Source organism: Giraffa tippelskirchi, chromosome 9 (genome assembly GCF_054371585.1).
Source record: "Giraffa tippelskirchi isolate mGirTip1 chromosome 9, T2T-mGirTip1v1.2.pri, whole genome shotgun sequence".
Lineage (NCBI taxonomy): Eukaryota > Metazoa > Chordata > Mammalia > Artiodactyla > Giraffidae > Giraffa > Giraffa tippelskirchi.
Genome location: NC_137283.1, coordinates 4,195,263 through 4,213,766, shown reverse-complemented (window position 1 = coordinate 4,213,766; position 18,504 = coordinate 4,195,263). Strand labels below are relative to the sequence as shown.

Genomic DNA, 18,504 nt, shown 5'->3' with positions numbered 1-18,504 from the left:
GTCCCCATCTCACTCAAACACATCCTTAGAGATACTTCTGTAGACAGCTCCCCTTTTACCCCTACCCCAGGGCTGCCTGGGCCGTAAACAAGACAGCAGACAATGGAGCTACTCAGACCTGGACGTCTGCATCACGTGTCACTCTTGATAGATGGCCTGCAAATATCACCGCAGAGCAAGAACAGGAAGCTGCAGTTAAAGATGCTTCAATATGTTCAGAGATTATACTCGATGCGGGAGTGGGTGGGGCACAAGAATCAAGGCAGGAAAATACAACACCGGGATTATGCTGTAGAAGAGAAGTAATTATAAATGTTAGAACTAGAGTGGTGAGTGCAGAGGGATCGTCACGACAGTTTTAGGCAGATGGTGTATTCACCTCTGTTGATGGTTTCGCTTCCTGACATCAAGGCAGAGTTCTCACAATCAGCAGCATATGCTTCTTTTGTACCAGGGGCCAATTATTCTGTCACAACAGACTGGAAGCCTTCAGCAGGTGACCTCGTGTCCTTGGAGCATCAGTGGCTCACAGTCTCCAGAACCAGCCTGATGGGAATGACAGCCAAGGAGGGAAGGCAGAACCCTCGCTGGAACATCTGCAGCTTTGGGGAAGGATCCGGGAATACTCAGTCGGGAGCCCTCCCTCTCTGGTTCTGGGTAGTAAACAAACCTGAAATTACCACCATTTCTTATGCTAACAGCAGCACCCACTGTGAGGCTTTACCAGCCCCGGTTCTCATATCTAAATAACAATGCTAATTCCTCAGTCTCAGTCCACCTTTCCGGAACCTTGTGATATAATTATGCGGCAATAAGGCTTCTCTGTGAATTAAGGCTTCCACAGAAATCATCCATAAATGACAAAACTATCTCTGCTAAATGTTTAAGTTAAAGATGGAATTTTTAAAGCTCATGCGCAATTTCATCCGCGTCTACTACTCTCTGTGCACAAGCGCTATACTCTCTTCTCCTCTGGAGGGACTGCTCTCATTCTAGCTTCAAAGAAAAGCAAGTGCTCCTACCACAGGTGATTGTTTATGTTACAAGCATCAAGAAAAAAGGAGAAAGTGAACTTTATTTGTATAATGGGCTACTCTTAAAATCCATGCCCTGTTGGGACTCAGATGAACACACTAATACATATACAGTAGACAGCCTATATATAACACAGAGAACTATACTCGGCATCTTGCGATAACTATAAGGAGAAAGAATCTGGGAAAGAACAGACATATGTATAGCTGAACCACTCTGTGGCCCACTGGAAACTAACACAACTTTGTAAATCAACTCTGCGTGCTGCCTGCTCCGTCACTTCAGCCAGGTCCGACTCTGCGCAGCCCCATGGGCTATGGCCCGCCAGGCTCCTCTGTCCATAGACTTCTCCAGGCAAGATTACTGGAGAGGGTTTCTATGCCCTTCTCCAGGGGATTTACTAGCCTTTGATTCAAAAACATAAATTCTAAAAAAATGCCCTGATCCCAAGGACAAATGGGGGGATTTATACCATATGGTTTCCTATCCTCACAAAAAATAAATTTAAGCTTTATACAAGATACTAGATTTAAATGATCCACTCCTGCGCATCATGGTCACTAGCAACCCTCTCACCTCCTTCAGTATAACTGCTACGATGGGCAACAGGACTGCCACTCACTCTGGAATATGACTGAGAAAACTCCGTCTTCACTTGGTGAGTCAAATAGCCCTTAGCTGAAACCTAGTTTCTAGGCACAAACATACGAGACTTCACACCAGGGAACATGTTCCCTTGGAAAACGGTGGGGTCACATTTTAATTAAACCAGCAGTCACGTGACAAGAGTCTTGCTAACTTTCAAAATTTAGAATTAACATCTAGCCTTTCCAAGCAATGGCCAAAGCTAATAGATGTCAAGTTGGCCTCTCTTATGAAAAAGATATATTTTGTCTTAATAATTAAACTAACTCTTCAATCAAGTATAGTGGTGTGTTTGTTTTTCCCTCTTAAAAATTTAAACTCTTCACTGAGAATTAACTTTTCTTTAGTAATTATTTCATTTGGAAAGCTTGTAATCAGCGAAGCAATTTGAAAAGTAATCTCAGCATTTAAAAATAGTGGCAATATAACTGTAATGTCAAGGAAGAAAAATAAAATCAGTGATTTTAAATCGGTTGGATGCCCACTAGAAGCCAGCTACTTCACATGCATTTTCTCAGAATGGTCTTGCAAGATAGGCATTATTATTGCCATTTTACAGATGAGGAAACGACGTTAAAAAAGGTAAGTCACTTGCCCAAGGTGGAAGAAATGAGTTGCTTCTGTTGTTCCTGGGGTCCTGTTTTTACCTTTAGATAAATGGAGAGGCATTTAAAAGAAAATGTATGTGTCAAAATGCATATCTATTTCTATACCAGTAACATTTATTCAATATATAGTTCTATATATGCCAATTTTTCCCTGGAAAATATACATGTATTTTTCATTCTTTCTGGAGTTGTTTATCCACTGATGTCCAGTAGCATATTGGGTACCTGCTGACCCGGGGAATTCACCTTTCAGTGGTCCTATATTTTTGTCTTTTCATACTGCTTATGGGGTTCTCGAGGCAAGAATACTGAAGTGGTTTGCCATTCCCTTCTCCAGTGGACCACGTTTTGTCAGAACTCTCCAACATGGCCCATCCATCTTGGGTGGCCCTACACGGCCTGGTTCATAGTTTCACTGAGCTAGACAGGCTGTGGTCCATGTGATCAGATTGGTTAGTTTTCTGTGATTGTGGTTTTCAGTCTGTCTGCCCACTGATGGACAAGGATAAGAGGCTTATGGAATGTTAGGTCCATAAATCAAGGTAAATTGGAAGTGGTCAAACAGATTGCAAGAGTGAACATCGACATTTTAAGAATCAGCGAACTAAAATGGACTGGAATGGGTGAATTTAACTCAGATGAGCATTATATCTACTACTGTGGGCAAGAATCCCTTAGAAGAAATGGAGTAGCCATCATAGTCAACAAACGAGTCTGAAATGCAGTACTTGGATGCAATCTCAAAAAAGACAGAATGATCTATGTTCATTTCCAAGGCAAACCATTCAATATCACAGTAATCCAAGTCTGTGCCCTGACCAGTAATGCTGAAGAAGTTGAAGTTGAATGGTTCTATAAGACCTTCTAGAACTAACACCCCCAAAAGATGTCCTTTTCATTATAGGGGACTGGAATGCAAAAATAGGAAGTCAAGAAATACCTGGAGTAACAGGCAAATTTGGCCTTGGAGTACAGAATGAAGCAGGGCAAAGGCTAATAGAGTTTTGTCAAGAGAACACACTGCTCATAGCAAACACCCTCTTCCAACAACACAAGAGAAGACTCCACACATGGACATCACCAGATGGTCAACACTGAAATCAGATTGATTATATTCTTTGCAGCCAAAGATGAAGAATGTCTATTCAGTCAGCAAAAATAAGATCAGGAGCTGATTGTTGCTCAGATTATGAACTCCTTATTGCCAAATTCAGAATTAAATTGAAGAAAGTATGGAAAACCACTAGATCATTCAGGTATGACCTAAATCAAATCCCTTACGATTATACAATGGAGGACACAAATAGATAAGGGATCAGATCGGATAGAGTGCCTGAAGAACTATGGACTGAGGTTCGTGAAACTGTACAGGAGGCAGTGATCAAGACCATACCCAAGAAAAAGAAATGCAAAAAGGCAAAATGGTTGTTTGAGGAGGGCTTGCAAATAGCTATGAAAAGAAGAGAAGTGAAAGGCAAAGGAGAAAAGGAAAGATATACCTATTTAAATGCAGAGTTTCAAAGAATAGCAAGGAGAGATAAGAAAGCCTTCCTCAGTGATCAATGCAAAGAAATAGAGGAAAACAATAGAATGAGAAAGACTAGAGATCTCTTCAAGAAAAATAGATAAACCAAGGGAACTTTTCATACAAAGATGGGCACAATAAAGGAGAAAAATGGTATGGACCTAACAAAAGCAGAAGCTATTAAGAAGACTAGGCAAGAACACAAAGAAGAACTATCCAAAGAAATCTTCATGACTCAGATAACCACGATGGTGTGATCACTCACCTAGAGCCAGACATCCTGGAATGTGAAGTCAAGTGGGCCTTTGGAAGCATCAATACAAACAAAGCTACTGGAGGGATGAAATTGCAGTTGACCTACCTCAAATTCTAAAATATGATGCTGTGAAAGTGCTGCACTCGATATGCCAGCAAATATGGAAAACTCAGCAGTGGCCACAGGACTGGAAAAGGTCAGTTTTCATTCCAACCCAAAGAAAGGCAATGCCAAAGAATGCTCAAACTACCATACAATTGCACTCATCTCACACGCTAGCAAAGTAATGCTCAAAATTCTCCAAGCCAGGCTTCGACTGTACGTGAACTGTGAACTTTCAGATGCTCAAGCTGGATTTAGAAAAGGCAGAGGAAACAGATCAAATTGTAAACATCCACTGGATTATTGAAAGGGCAAGACAGTTATAGAAAAACATCTACTTCTGCTTTATTGACTATGCCAAAGCCTTTGACTGTGTGGATCACAATAAACTGTGGAAAATTCTTCAAGAGATGGGAATACCAGACCATCTGATGTGCCTCCTGAGAAATCTGTATGCAGGTCAAGAATCAACATTTAGAATTGGACATGGAACAATAGACCGGTTCCAAATCAGGAAAGGAGTATGTCAAGGCTGTATATTGTCACCTTGATTATTTAACTAATATGCAGAGTACATCATGAGAAATGCTAGACTGGATGAAGCACAAGCTGGAATCAAGATTGCCAGGAGAAATATTAATAATCTCAGATATGCTGATGATACCACCCTTAATGGCAGAAAGTGAAGAACTAAAGAACCTCTTGATGAAAGTGAAAGAGGAGAGTGAAAAACTTGGCTTAAAACTCAACATTCAGAAAATTAAGATCATGGCATCTTGTCCCATCACTCTATGGCAAATAGAAGGGGAAACAGTGGAAACAGTGACAGACTTTATTCTGAGGGGGCTCCAAAATCACTGCAGATTGTGACTGCAGCCATGCGATTAAAAGACGCTTGCTCCTTGGAAGAAAAGTTATGACCAACCTAGACAACATATTAAAATGCAGAGACGTCACTTTGCCAACAAAGGTCTGTCTAGTCAAAGCTACAGCTCTTCCAGTAGTCATGTATGGATGTGAGAGTTGGACTATAAAGAAAGCTGAGCGCCAAAGAATTGATGCTTTTGAACTGTGGTGTTGGAGAAGACTCTTGAGAGTCCCTTGGACTGCAAGGAGATCCTACCAGTCCATCCTAAAGGAGATCAGTCCTGAATATTCACTGGAAGGGCTGATGTTCAAGCTGGAAGTCCAACAATTTGGCCACCTGATGCGAAGAGCTGACTCATTGGAAAAGACCCTGATGCTGGGAAAGATTGAAGGCACGAGGAGAAGGGGATGACAGAGGATGAGATGGTAGGATGGCATCACTGACTCAATGGACATGAGTTTGAGTAGACTCCAGGAGTTGGTGATGGACAGGGAGGCCTGGCGTGCTGGGGTCCATGGGGTCACAGTGAGTTGGACACGAGTGACTGAACTGAACTGAAACGTGTATTTTATTTTTAACACTTGTACAGAAGTAAAGATTAACATTTAAAAGTTATACGGGTCTTTCAGGCTCTGACTGGGAACCTGGAATTTTGACTCTCAATCTTCTGAACCTATTCTAATCAGGTGAGTTTATCACTTCTTTAAGAGTGATTAACTTGCTAGAAACGGACTGATAAAAAGAATACTGTGCTGTAACATGGCACTGCCTGGGTAAAACTTAGAGCCAACTACGTGTACACGTATTTTGGGCATGGTAGAAATGTTAGCACACTTGCACCAACATGGACATAGATAATAAAATCCTACCCGTAACACTCCAGGTGGCAACCAGATGCCACTTTTAAGCAGCATTCACGAAGAAGCATCTGATCTCTTCGGAATGTCTGCTCTGGACAACATTTTTTCATAATTTCATCAGCCTTTGTGTCAAACCCCCACTCCCCACTGAATTAGAATAATATGTACACATATTAACCAACTTCAAGCAAAAGACCTATGCCTGCTTGCTTCATCTTTAGACTGCATGGGGAGGGATGTGCAATCCAATACTGAGGTGAGTTAACCCGGGGACCAAACCAGCTGAGATCAGATCGTGCTTCTACACCTGTCTCGTTCCATGGCTTCACCAGCGTGAAGCACTTAAATGTAAGTGGAGATGATTTCAGTAAACACATGCACCTCAACAGGTGTCTGAAGAGTTAAATATACATTTTAACGTGTCAAACGGCACTTGTGTCTAGTACTGGCCTCTGGCACCGACATAAACACTCATAAATGTTAGCCATTATTAACCTCTCCAGAGCCCTGAATCAGTCTTTTCATACTTCAGATATGCTACTCAGGAACTCATTTTCCAAGCTGTAGCGAGTGGCTTTTGTTAAGGTTTTTGTGTCTTTTGGAGAGTGGGGGTTGACATTCCCTGTTTAGAAACTTAAGAGTTCTCCGTAGTCTCGAGAATTAATTTCAAAAGTTTAAGCTGGGTTAATAAGGCCTTGAATTACCTCTACAACTTTCTTCATTCTCCTTCAAGGACACGATGCTCCCTAGCCCCACCCCACACCCACACACTCATTCCTTTCTCATACTCTCCCCTGTATCCTGGAGACCCAGATTTCTCGCTGTTCCCAATTTGCTTTTTCCCTCTTCTCTCTATTTTGTACCTCTAAACCTTCCTACAGGATAGTCCTTCCTTCCAGGACTCACTCACTTTCTTCCTAAACCTCATTTTCACTTTTCCTAGAAAAACATTCTACAATGGTGAATTACGATTCCCCCCTCTGTTAAACTACTTATAATATACTAGGGACATTAACCACTCATAAAGCTCTATAATTACCAGGTATCTTGCCTGTCTGACCTCCTGAAATCCAAGATCCTTGAGAACAGCTGTAATTTGCTACTTACATTTGTTTTCCTACAACAAGTCAGTCAAATATTTGGATAATAAAAATTTGGGAACATGGGCCTTGCAAGAGATGTAGAAAACATGCCTTCCACACAAATTCTGGAGTCTTATCAGGTCTTATCTCACCACCTGCCTCATTGGAAGGGCTTCAAACACAACACAGTTTGGGGTTAATTCAGCAACACACGAGCAGAATGAGAAAGCAGATTATCCCCTGACTTATCACAGCAAAGAACCTCCATATTTGTATGTTGAACTGTAACATATCTCTAAGGGTAGATACTGAATAGTCAGACAAAAGTGTCCCTGCAGTTAAAGTTCTCAGGAGGAAGAAAGAACATCCAGAGGTCATACTGTCCTGGAGTCTGATTTTATTTAGGATTTGGCTAAAATACCCTAAACTGAGTTTCAATCTCAGAAGGTGTCTTAGAAACTCAATAAATATAAGAACGAGGCTATCTACTCACTTTCACCTTAGAAGATGTCTTAGAAACTCAGTAAGTACAAGTACTAGGGTGTCTTCATTTTCTGAAGTGCTTGTCCTGTCTTTGAGGAGGTAACATAAACTATGGGGCCATCAGCATCTTTCATGCAAGTACTAGTTGAAACACCGTTTAGGGGCCAGCAGCACTGGTCAGCATTTGTTATGAAGGCAGAATCTCAGATTCTGTCCCATATATGCTGGATTATAATTGGAAAGAGGTTTCCCAGGCAGCCAGCATAGGTGTAAATGCGCTGTTGTTTACAGTACAAATCAGAATGTCTTTCCCTAATTGTAACAGAGCAATGTGTATCAGAAGGCATAATGTGTCTATATATTATGGAAAAGTTAATTATCTGACATTATTATGCAGACATTAAGATAATGTTTATGGAGAACTGTTTTGACACTGGTAATACTTAAACCACAATGTTGATGGAAAGAAAGGCTGCAAGAGCCTGTGTATATCTTAGTCTCTTGTGCTCTTAAGGTTGTGTGTATTTGCAAACAGAACAAAAGCTGGAAGGATGAGGTTAACTAACAGTCATCATCTCTGGGTGGTAAGATTATAGATAATATTCATTTTTGTCTTTACACTTTCCAATTTTAGCCATGAGAATATGGCTCTATATTTGAAATTAAAAGGTACTTGTAGAAAAATTCTTTGAGTATGTTAAAAGCTCTTCATTGGAACAGTATTTTCATAACAAATAACTGGAAACAAGCCAACTGTCTGTCTAATGGCAACTGCTTTATTAAACTGTGATATATTAACAACTTAATATATCACAGGTACATGCGCAGTAAATCGCTTCAGTCATGTCTGACTCTTTGTGACCCTATGGACTGTGGCACGCCAGGCTCTTCTCTCTGTAGGATTCTTTAGGAAGAATATTGGAATGGGTTTCCATGCCCTCCTCCAGGGGATCTTCCTGACTCAGGGATCAAACCCACATCTCTTATATCTCCTGCATTGGCAGGTGGGTTCTTTACCACTAGCACCACCTGGGAAGCCCATATCACAGGTGGCTCAGTGGTCAAGAATCAGCCTGCCAATGCAAGAGACACAGGAGAGGCAGGTTCAATCCCTGGGTTGGGAAGATCCTCCTGGAGGAGGAAATGGCCACCCACTCCAGTACTCTTGCCTGGAAAATTCCATGGACAGAGCCTGGTGGGTTGCAGTCCATGGGGTTGCAAAGAATCAGACACAACTTAGCAACTGAGTCCGATATATTCACAAATTGGAACTTTATGCATCTGTCAAAAACAAATGGGGATGTTTACATGTGCTATTGTAAAGGAAGCACCAGGGTATTAGTTCTGTGGAGAAAGCAGATGGAGAAAACTGAGTAGTATACTGCCACTTATCTAAAATCTGGGGAGGAGGTGTCAATACACACATATGTTTTTGCTTCTGTTAAAGAAAGCATAAACCGTAATTTGAAAAAGTATTTATGTGTGGGAGGAGGATAGAGAGGAAAAGGATAGAAAGAAGACTTACTTGAATATATCGTATGAATTGTACTTTGGAATCAATCATATTAATATTTTACATAATTGTAATAAAAATTGAATTAAATAAGCAATCTCAAACAATTGAAAGTAAAATAAAACAAATAAACCCAAAGTAGAATCTCAGCACACAGAGACTAATTTATAATATACATAGTGCTTTTAATACACAGCACTTTAATACTACTATAGATCTCATTGGGATATGCACCTTATGGAAAATAAAAAAGAACTACAAATGTGCTTTAAACTTTCAATATCATATTGCAGGTAGCATGGATTTGTTGTTATTCTAAGAGTCATTTTACAAATGAGTGATCAACTAATGGCCTCCTTAAAAATGATGACTTTTAATATAACAAAAAGAAATGCAGATATGAAATCAATGAGGCTAAAGAAAAAGCCAACAATCCTGAATTTGAGTTGGAAGTGTATTATAAAATCATAATATAGTTTTTCCTGAAAAAATCCAGTTTCTGTCCATCATAAATGTGTCAAACCAAGGATCGAAACAAAAGCAATGAGCACTCTTAGCGCCTAGATTTTGTCTTTTAATGATCATTTCCCGCTAAACAGAACAAGAGCTCCTTGCAGAATTAGCTGACTCCAGTGCTGGGATAGGAAAAGTATAAAATGAACTTGGAATATCTTACCCTACCTGAAAGCAAAGAAACTGATACTCTTAGTATTGTGTCAAAATGACTGCTATGTACTAAACTGTCTGCCGACATTCAAACGTTGACACTCTAACCCTCAATGCTATGGCATTTAGAAAGGGACCTTTAGGAGGTTACTAGGTCAGAATGACATCATGAGGGTGGATCACTAGCGTTTTTCTTCTTTTCTTCCTTGGCCACAGGAGGACAGAGAGAGAAAAAGCGGCCACTGACAAAGAGGGCTTCACCCAGACCCACGCATGCTGGACCCCAGCTCTCAGTCTTCCAGCCTCCAGAAATGTGAGATGTGAATTTGGTGTGTAAACCACCCAGACTCAGCAGCCACTTTTCATGGGTTCCTCACTGATCTCTCAAATGGGACAATTTAAGCATCATTAAAAAAAAAAAAACTGTAATAGATCAAAACAGAGCAAATATGCTTATTTCTGCGAGTTCAAAATGATCTTTAAAACAAAATAAAATGAAACATAACCAAAGAAAACTTTACCAATCACCATCACCAAGTATTAGGGAGGCAAGTTGTTATATCTGATTACAAACGAAAATAATTAAGCTTTGATCTTGCCTTTCCTATATAAACAATCTTACAGAGTCACTAAATAGTGGAAACAGGGCCTTTATACAAGTATCCCAGCTAATAAACAAGACAAGAATAACAAAATTAGAATACGATCATTTTGCTATTCCTAATGGATAAATGGAACTTGACAATAATCACCATACTGTCACTTCACAAAAAACTGGATAACCAGACAGTACATGTCTCCTGCCACCACTTATGAAGTAATCTTTCCAAGAAGTGAAATCTACCTAACAATCCACAGGAAACACAGGGTCAGAGGAGCATTTTAGACATCATCACACAGATGCTATAGCAAAATCCAGACTAAAACAAACTCTACAGAATAAATAACTTGGTTTCCTCGTTAAAAAAAAAAAAAAAAAATCAGGGGAAGAAAGTGAGAAGATATGACTTACAACTAAAACAAGATTTAAGAAATACTTCATCTAATCACATGCACAGACATTCTTTGGGTGATTATTCAAACAAAATTAAACTTTTAAAAGACAATCTGAACACTGAACATTTAATTACATTAGTAAATTATTAATTTAGGCTTCAATTTTGGTATTGGGGCTTTATAGTCTAGAAATACATGAAAAAATATTTACAGTTGTTATAATACATGTATAGTCTGCTTCAAAATAGTTTGGAAGGAAAGAGAATAACTCGAGTTATAAATGAAACTTCTTGGGTGACGGAGGCCAGAGTCTTCATTATATGACACTCACCGCCTTTGAATCTGACATATGTTTAACAAATATGAAAGGCATGTAAAAAAACCAACAGAAAAGTGAACAAAGCACACGAACAAAAAACTCACAGAATCAAAAGCCTAACACATATATTGTAAGAGAGTAACATCAATTTACAGAAAAGTGTGTAAATAAAAACCAGAACTTGTTTTATACATATAAGATTCATACAAATAAAAAGGAGAGATTTTTATAAGTCATAAGAGACAGAGAAATTAGTTTCAGAAAGAGAAAAACAAATATCATATATTGACACATTTATATGGAATCTAGGAAGATGGTACTGATGAACCTACTTGCAAAGTAGCAGTGGAGATGCAGACGTAGAGAACAGACCCACAGGGGAGGGGCAGGTGAGGGTGGGACGAGTGAAGACAGCAGCATGGGAGCACGTCCCTCACCAGCGGGAAGCCGCCCTGTGACTCAGGAAGCTCACGGGAGCGCGTCCATCACCAGCGGGAAGCCGCCCTGTGACTCAGGAAGCTCATGGGAGCGCGTCCATCACCAGCGGGAAGCCGCCCTGTGACTCAGGAAGCTCATGGGAGCGCGTCCGTCACCAGCGGGAAGCCGCCCTGTGACTCAGGAAGCTCACGGGAGCGCGTCCGTCACCAGCAGGAAGCCGCCATATGACTCAGGAAGCTCATGGGAGTGCGTCCATCACCAGCGGGAAGCCGCCCTGTGACTCAGGAAGCTCACGGGAGCGCGTCCATCACCAGCGGGAAGCCGCCATATGACTCAGGAAGCTCATGGGAGTGCGTCCATCACCAGCGGGAAGCTGCCCTGTGACTCAGGAAGCTCATGGGAGTGCGTCCATCACCAGCGGGAAGCCGCCATATGACTCAGGAAGCTCATGGGAGCGCGTCCATCACCAGCGGGAAGCTGCCCTGTGACTCAGGAAGCTCATGGGAGCGCCTACATCACCAGCGGGAAGCCGCCATATGACTCAGGAGACTCAAACTGGGGCTCTGTGACAACCCAGTAGGGTGGAATGAGCTGGGAGGTGGAAGGGAGGTTCAAGAGGGAGAGGACATATGTGTACCCACGACTGATTCATGTTGATGTGTGGCAGAAACCAGTGCAATATTGTAAAGCAATTATCCTTCAATTAAAAATAATATTTTTAATAAGGAGTGATTTCAAAGCTAGCTTCTGTGTGGCTTAACCTACTAACCTAAGTGTGAAAACGAAACCACAGTCTCAAGTGTTTTGTATGATACACGTGCCTTACCAAACTGTTGCCGAATGAAGACATCAAGGCCTCAATGGAATAGAAATTACCAGTATCATGAATATGGTTGACAGCAAATGTCCACACCATCACAAAGGCTAGCCCTGAAACAGCCACTAAGTCTCTCACCAGGGTCCCCTTTTTAAGTGTTACTTTACATAATTGCCAGCTTTAACTGCAACTTGTTGCAAATGGCGTATTTTCCTTTTTGTTACTTCATGAGGAAATGACTTGATTCTGAAGGCTTATAAGACGATATAATGAACAGAAATATGAACTATCCATACTGGAGAGAGAGAAAGAAACTTAAAGAATGTTAAATCCTTAATCTTTGTCAAAGAGCTACCAGAGCCCAGATAACACAGACACGGATCCAAGGGCCAATGGGATTCAAAGAATAACATTCAACCTTGTGAACAATCATCTTTTTCATTGGTTGGTTGCATCTATGGGTATGTCCAGGTCATTTCATTAATTGATCAGGATCCATCCCATTGTATACTCTATCCTGAAAGTCCAACTCTTATCCTTCAGCCAAATACAGTAGCAAGTGAAGATAGAATTTTATAATATTCTTTAATATGGTTACATAATTCTATAAATTTTTTACAATGAAAATATGTAATTATATTTAAACAGCCAAAACAATACTTTATAGTAGGTTCTATATATTGACCAAAATGTCTTCCCCTCAATAAATCTTAGGAATAGTCTAGTCCATGTGGAGTTCTTCTAAAGTTGTTAATATGTTGAAAAATGAATGGGAATATAGTAAAAGTAAATGATTGTACTTATTTTCCCTTAATGTATTTGTAGACATACACAAATTGTCTTCCTGCTCACAGGAAATGCTATTCCATTTAAGCCCACGTCTTGGGACTTTCCTGGTGGCTCAGATGGTAAAGAGTTTGCCAGAAATACTGGAGACTCAGGTTCCATCCCTGGGTCAGGAAGATCCTGTGGAGAAGGGAAGACTACCCACTCTGGTATTCTTGCCTGGAGAATTCCATGGGCATAGGAGCCTGGCAGGGCTATAGTCCATGGGGGTCTCAGAGAGTTGGACTTCCACTTTCCTTGACTAACCATTCATAAAAGTAGGTACATTTCAATGAGTAAATAAAGAAAGAAGGAGTGTTGAGAAGTTTTCTCCAAAACACTGTAATTCTCCGTTTGCAAATTTCATGACAATGCCCATTATATTCTGACTATAGAATTTACATGAAAAAAAAATCTAGTTTACAGCACTTTTAGACACAAACTGCTTCAGTTTTATTATTCCAATAAAAGAAATGGATTGTTGATTCTGTTTTTCTCTCACCAGGGATTCCATTTTGCCAAGGTTGCATTTGCTGTGTATGTAGAATTCTGTGCATTACTCAGAACTTTCTGGACTCTTATAAAACTGAAGCCCCGTGGCTATAAATAGAATAAGAGGAATCTGAAAAAGGAACATTAATTTCACAGAATTTGGGCACAGCCACAAGCCTGTCCCTTCAGGGAGCCCACATAAAATGAAGCACCAGGTATGAAGATTTCTGTGTTGCTTTTCTTCCTTAGTTATTGAGATGGAGGTACACATGGTACATGTCAAAGGAATAACAATTATCAGCAATATAACAAAAGGACAGAAGCTGCAAGTGAATGCACTACCAGACGGATCAGGAAGCAGAAGAGTTATCTAAGTTTCCTCCTTTGTGAAGCAGAATAATAAATGGAATAAACTCTGCCCTGCCAGTTCATGGATAACCTATTGATACGCAAAGTAGTTGAGGAGGTTTAGAGAAGAGAATGAAAAGAAAGGGAACTTGGGTGAAGCTCTGGTCAGGTTCCCCCAAAGTTTCAGCGAGATCAGGCATGTGAAGTAAAACTGATAAAGATGACGGTACAGTGGGTCCATTGAAAAGCCAGTACTCAAGGATGAATGGTTTGGAAAAACTGTATAAAATGCCGTAGGCATGTTACAGCTTTTCATTATGAAAACTATGTTTGTTTCCACATCAAATGTCAATATAAACTTTTGTATCCTCAAAAATATATATGTAGGAAGATTCTCATTAAGACTTTATTATTATTATCATTATTATTATTTTGCTGCACCATGAGACATGTGGGATCTTAGTTCCCCAACTAGGGATCAAACCAGCATCTCTGTGTTGGAAACTTGGAGCCTTAACCACTGGACCAGCAAGAAAGTCCCAGAAAGATTCTCATTAAAACCTTATACAAATAAGTAACTGAAACACACTTCTGGTGCCCATTTATATGATCTTGTTTTTCTTACCACTGGGCATACAGACCCTGCATTTCTTTATGTAAGGACTTCCCTGGCCGGTCAGAGCTACATTGTCCCACTTTGTTGCAACCTAGAAGATCTGGTGAACTAACAAACCGCTAGGTGTGATCCTTAACTGGTGACTATCAGGGGCTGGTGTATAAATATGTCAGCTTCCTCGCCCCTGCATGTGATGACTATAAAATGTGTCATGGAGCTGCTTGCGTGCAATTAAGCTCCAGTGGCAGCTGGTTTGATAAGGCATTCTTCCTTGTCACTTTTTCCACTTTACCTTCGCTGTTTCATTCTCTTCCCAGACGAATACTTGTTTTTGAATCTTTATTTGAATGTGCTTCTTGGGGAGCTGAAGCTAATAAAACAAAACCATCAACTCTAAAGTATTATTGGGTTGGCCAAACTTTGTTTGGGTTTTTCCATATTACTGAAAAACTCAAATGAGCTTTTTGGCAAACCCAGTGTTAATGAAGTTATTTTGTAAATACCTAACTCTCCATCTTCCTCTGGCTTCTGTTCATCTTCCTTCTGCCAGAAAGGAGGAGCTGGCAGTCACCCGTAATGCAATGTGGCTGATATAAAAAAAGATTCCTCTTTCCACATTCTCATACAGTGTGTAACATGTTTTTAAGAGCCTCTGCAAAGTAAAAGCTTAATTGTTGAGTTTAAAAGATTGTCACAAATTAGCTCACAATAATAGCAGGTATCATCTATCTGTATTTAACTTATATGCAGAGTACATCATGAGAAACACTGGGCTGGAAGAAGCACAAGTTGGAATCAAGATTGCTGGGAGAAATATCAATAACCTCAGATATGCAGATGACACCACCCTGATGTTGGAGAACACTCTTGAGAGTCCCTTGGACTGCAAGGAGATCCAACCAGTCCATCCTAAAGGAGATCAGTCCTGGGTGTTCACTGGAAGGACTGATGTTGAAGCTGAAACTCCAATACCTTGGCCACCTGATGCGAAGAGCTGACTCATTGGAAAAGACCCTGATGCTGGGGAAGATTGAAGGCAGGAGGAGAAGGGGATGACAGAGGATGAGATGGTTGGATGGCATCGCTGACTCAATGGACGTGGGTTTGGGTGGACTCTGGCAGTTGGTGATGGACAGGGAGGCCTGGAGTGCTGCAGTCCATGGGGTCGCAAAGAGTTGGACACGACTGAGCGACGAAACTGAACTCAACTGACTGATCATCTATCCAGCACTTACTATGTTCCATTCCGTGTACTAAGATAATTTTACCTATGAGACAGGCACTATTATGGTCCATTTTAAAATTTTTAATAGATTTTTAAATTTTATTTATTTCGTTATGCTGCATTGGGTCTTTGTTGCTGTATGAGGACTTCCTCTCACTGCAGCTCATCAGGGCTGCTCTTTGCTGTGGGGTGCGGGCTTCTCATCGTGACAGACGGGCGTGTTGAGGAGCACGGGCTTCAGAGCACACAGGCTTCAGTAGTTGTAGCTCACGGGCTCAGAGTGCAGGCTGAGGCACATGAGATCCTCCTGGGACCAGGGTAGAACTTGTGTCCCTTGCATTGGCAGGAGGATACCCAACCACTGGACCACCAAGGAAATCCTATAATCCCATTTTAAAGATGAAGAAAAGTGAGAGCCTAACTCAGGAGAAGCCACACAGCTAGCAATGGGCAGAACTGTGCCCTAGAGGCAGGGTTAGTTGAGTAGGATGCCTACAAAGCTTCCATGTATCACCATCAGACACTTGGTCAGGTCAAGATTCTAAGGGACTTTTTTTTTTTAATAAATTTATTTATTTTAGTTGGGGGCTCATTACTTTACTAAGGGACTTTTTTTTAACAAAGAATAAGAAGAGTTTTTAAAATACCAGTGCCAAGTGCCAAGGGGATCTTTATCTAAGGAAAATAGGAGGAAGGAAACATTAGAATCCAAGAGACTGGTCTTGGTTTAGGGGAAGCACCACAGCCAGTGATCCCTGGACCCCACTGCTTGTTGCATCATTATCTTGTTGCTCAATCTGATGAACTCCATCAACAGAGAAATGGACAATAAATAAAAATCAAATTGGAAATTAGTAAAACTTTCGCTGTGGAAACTGGCTAATATTGTGGGGAAAAAATTAAGTTTGCGGTTGTTGGGAGACTAAGCAAGAATTGGCAATGTATACAAGCAGAGTTTGTTCTCCATTGCTGCCTACATACAGTTTCTGAATTTAAAAAAAAAGAAAGAAATTTTGTCATGTTTCAGTACAAGTTAGCAATGTCTCATAACTTCCTGGCATTACTCTGCCGGGACATTATTGTTAATTTTTCACATCAAAGTGTTACCGGAGGACTGCCTGAGAAGTTACTCAAAAGTTACTGGGGAAAAAAAAAGAGAAGGAAAGAAAGGGAATCCATCAGAATAAAACCTCTAGAAGAGAAGGACTCACATTCAAAGAGTCAGAATAATAATAAAAACTAAGTTCTACACATGGAGTGAAATGCTGCCTCCTTAGTCGACATTAGGAATAGAACCGTTGGTATAGGTTTCTAAGAAGTTAGAAGAAAACACGCATTTATAGAATGACTCCTATGTGTCCAGCCAAACGCCCACATTATTTTATTGAGACATGGTGGGAATCTAATAAAGTCAATAGCACTAGCCATCTTTTAGAATAAAGAAAAGGCCATATAGCTAAGACCTGAAGCCATGTTATTTTGATTTTTACAAGTTTGTCTTATTTACTCTTTCTTATACTAAACTTTTGCACAACCAGAGTAAGAATTCATCCTCCCTGTATCATCCAGAATCCCAATAGGAACAAATTGCATCTTGGTACCAGTAATAGTAAAACTCAAAGAGGAATTTCCTGTTCCTTTGAGCAAAGCTATTGTTTCAAACAAACTGCCAAACATGCTCTCAAAGTGAAGGGGTGAGTGAGCTGGTGGTAGGGCAGGGACAGGCAGCAGGCTTGCTAAGCTTATGACAACCTCACCAGGAAGTGGTATCCATATACTCTGCACGCCCAGCAATTGTTACATGAATATAAAGTCATCTGCTTTGTTTTCTTTCTATTTCTTTACTTGTATGCATCTTTTTCACTGTGCTAGATTTTTTAATTCAGAGGCATGGGGTGGGCAGGAACTTTGTTTTTGTTCTTCTAATAATACTTCTTCTTCTGTAGCCACAACATCTGGGACAGTAACTTACATAGAGAATGAGTTTGAAACACAACTGAACTCTAACCTCATGCAAATCCTTCACTGCCTAGAAATTCAGAAACCACTAATACTCATTAGAATTTTAAAACTCAAGCAGGGGAACTTCCCTCGTAGTTCAGTGGCTAAAACTCCATGCTCCCAATGCAGGGGGCTCAATTTCATCCCTGGCCAGGGATCTAGATCCCACATGCCGAAACTAAGACCCGATGCAGTCAAATACATAAAAATAAGACAAAATATTTAAAACTAAATATTAAGCACTTAAGCAAGAAAATACTGTGACCACTTTATATACAGATTTCCAGGCTAATTGTCAGCCTCTGCTAACATTGTGTCTCAATTAATCCAGAACGCACCACCTCCCTCAAACTAGTCCTATAGTCATAACTTTTTAATAAGATTAACTGAGTCATTCCTGGGCTTCCCAGGTGGTGCTACTGGCAAAGAATCCACCTGCCAATGCAGGTAGACTTAAGAGACATGGTTTTGACCTCTGAATCAGGAAGATCCCCTAGAGGAGGGCATGGTAACCCACTCCAGTATTCTCGCCTGGAGAGTCCCATGGACAGAGGAGCCTGGCAGCCTACAGTCCATGGGGTTGTAAAGAATCAAGCACAACTGAAGTGACTTAGCACACACAAACTTTTCCGTATAAAATATTTTAAGACAGTTTTTTTATTTTTTCTTGTGGATTAACAGTGGTAAGTGATTTGCCTACTGATGGCATGAAGCTGTCTAACTCAGTCTGCAGAAGTTTGTTATAAAGACAAATGCAACTGTGAACGATTTTGGGGGATCGGAG

General features: G+C 40.5%; 1 protein-coding gene and 1 long non-coding RNA gene across 16 annotated transcripts in view; one reads left to right on the top strand and one right to left on the bottom strand.

The window, feature by feature from the left end:
• Nucleotides 1-18,504, bottom strand: part of RBMS3 (RNA binding motif single stranded interacting protein 3) — a 1,621,798-nt gene that overhangs the window by 336,948 nt on the left and 1,266,346 nt on the right. The gene's annotated exons all lie outside the window — the stretch shown is intronic.
• On the top strand, nucleotides 521-10,082 carry LOC145520512 (uncharacterized). Its single transcript, XR_014064531.1, has 2 exons — nucleotides 521-1,693; nucleotides 9,860-10,082. It is a non-coding gene; the product is annotated as an uncharacterized LOC145520512 (long non-coding RNA).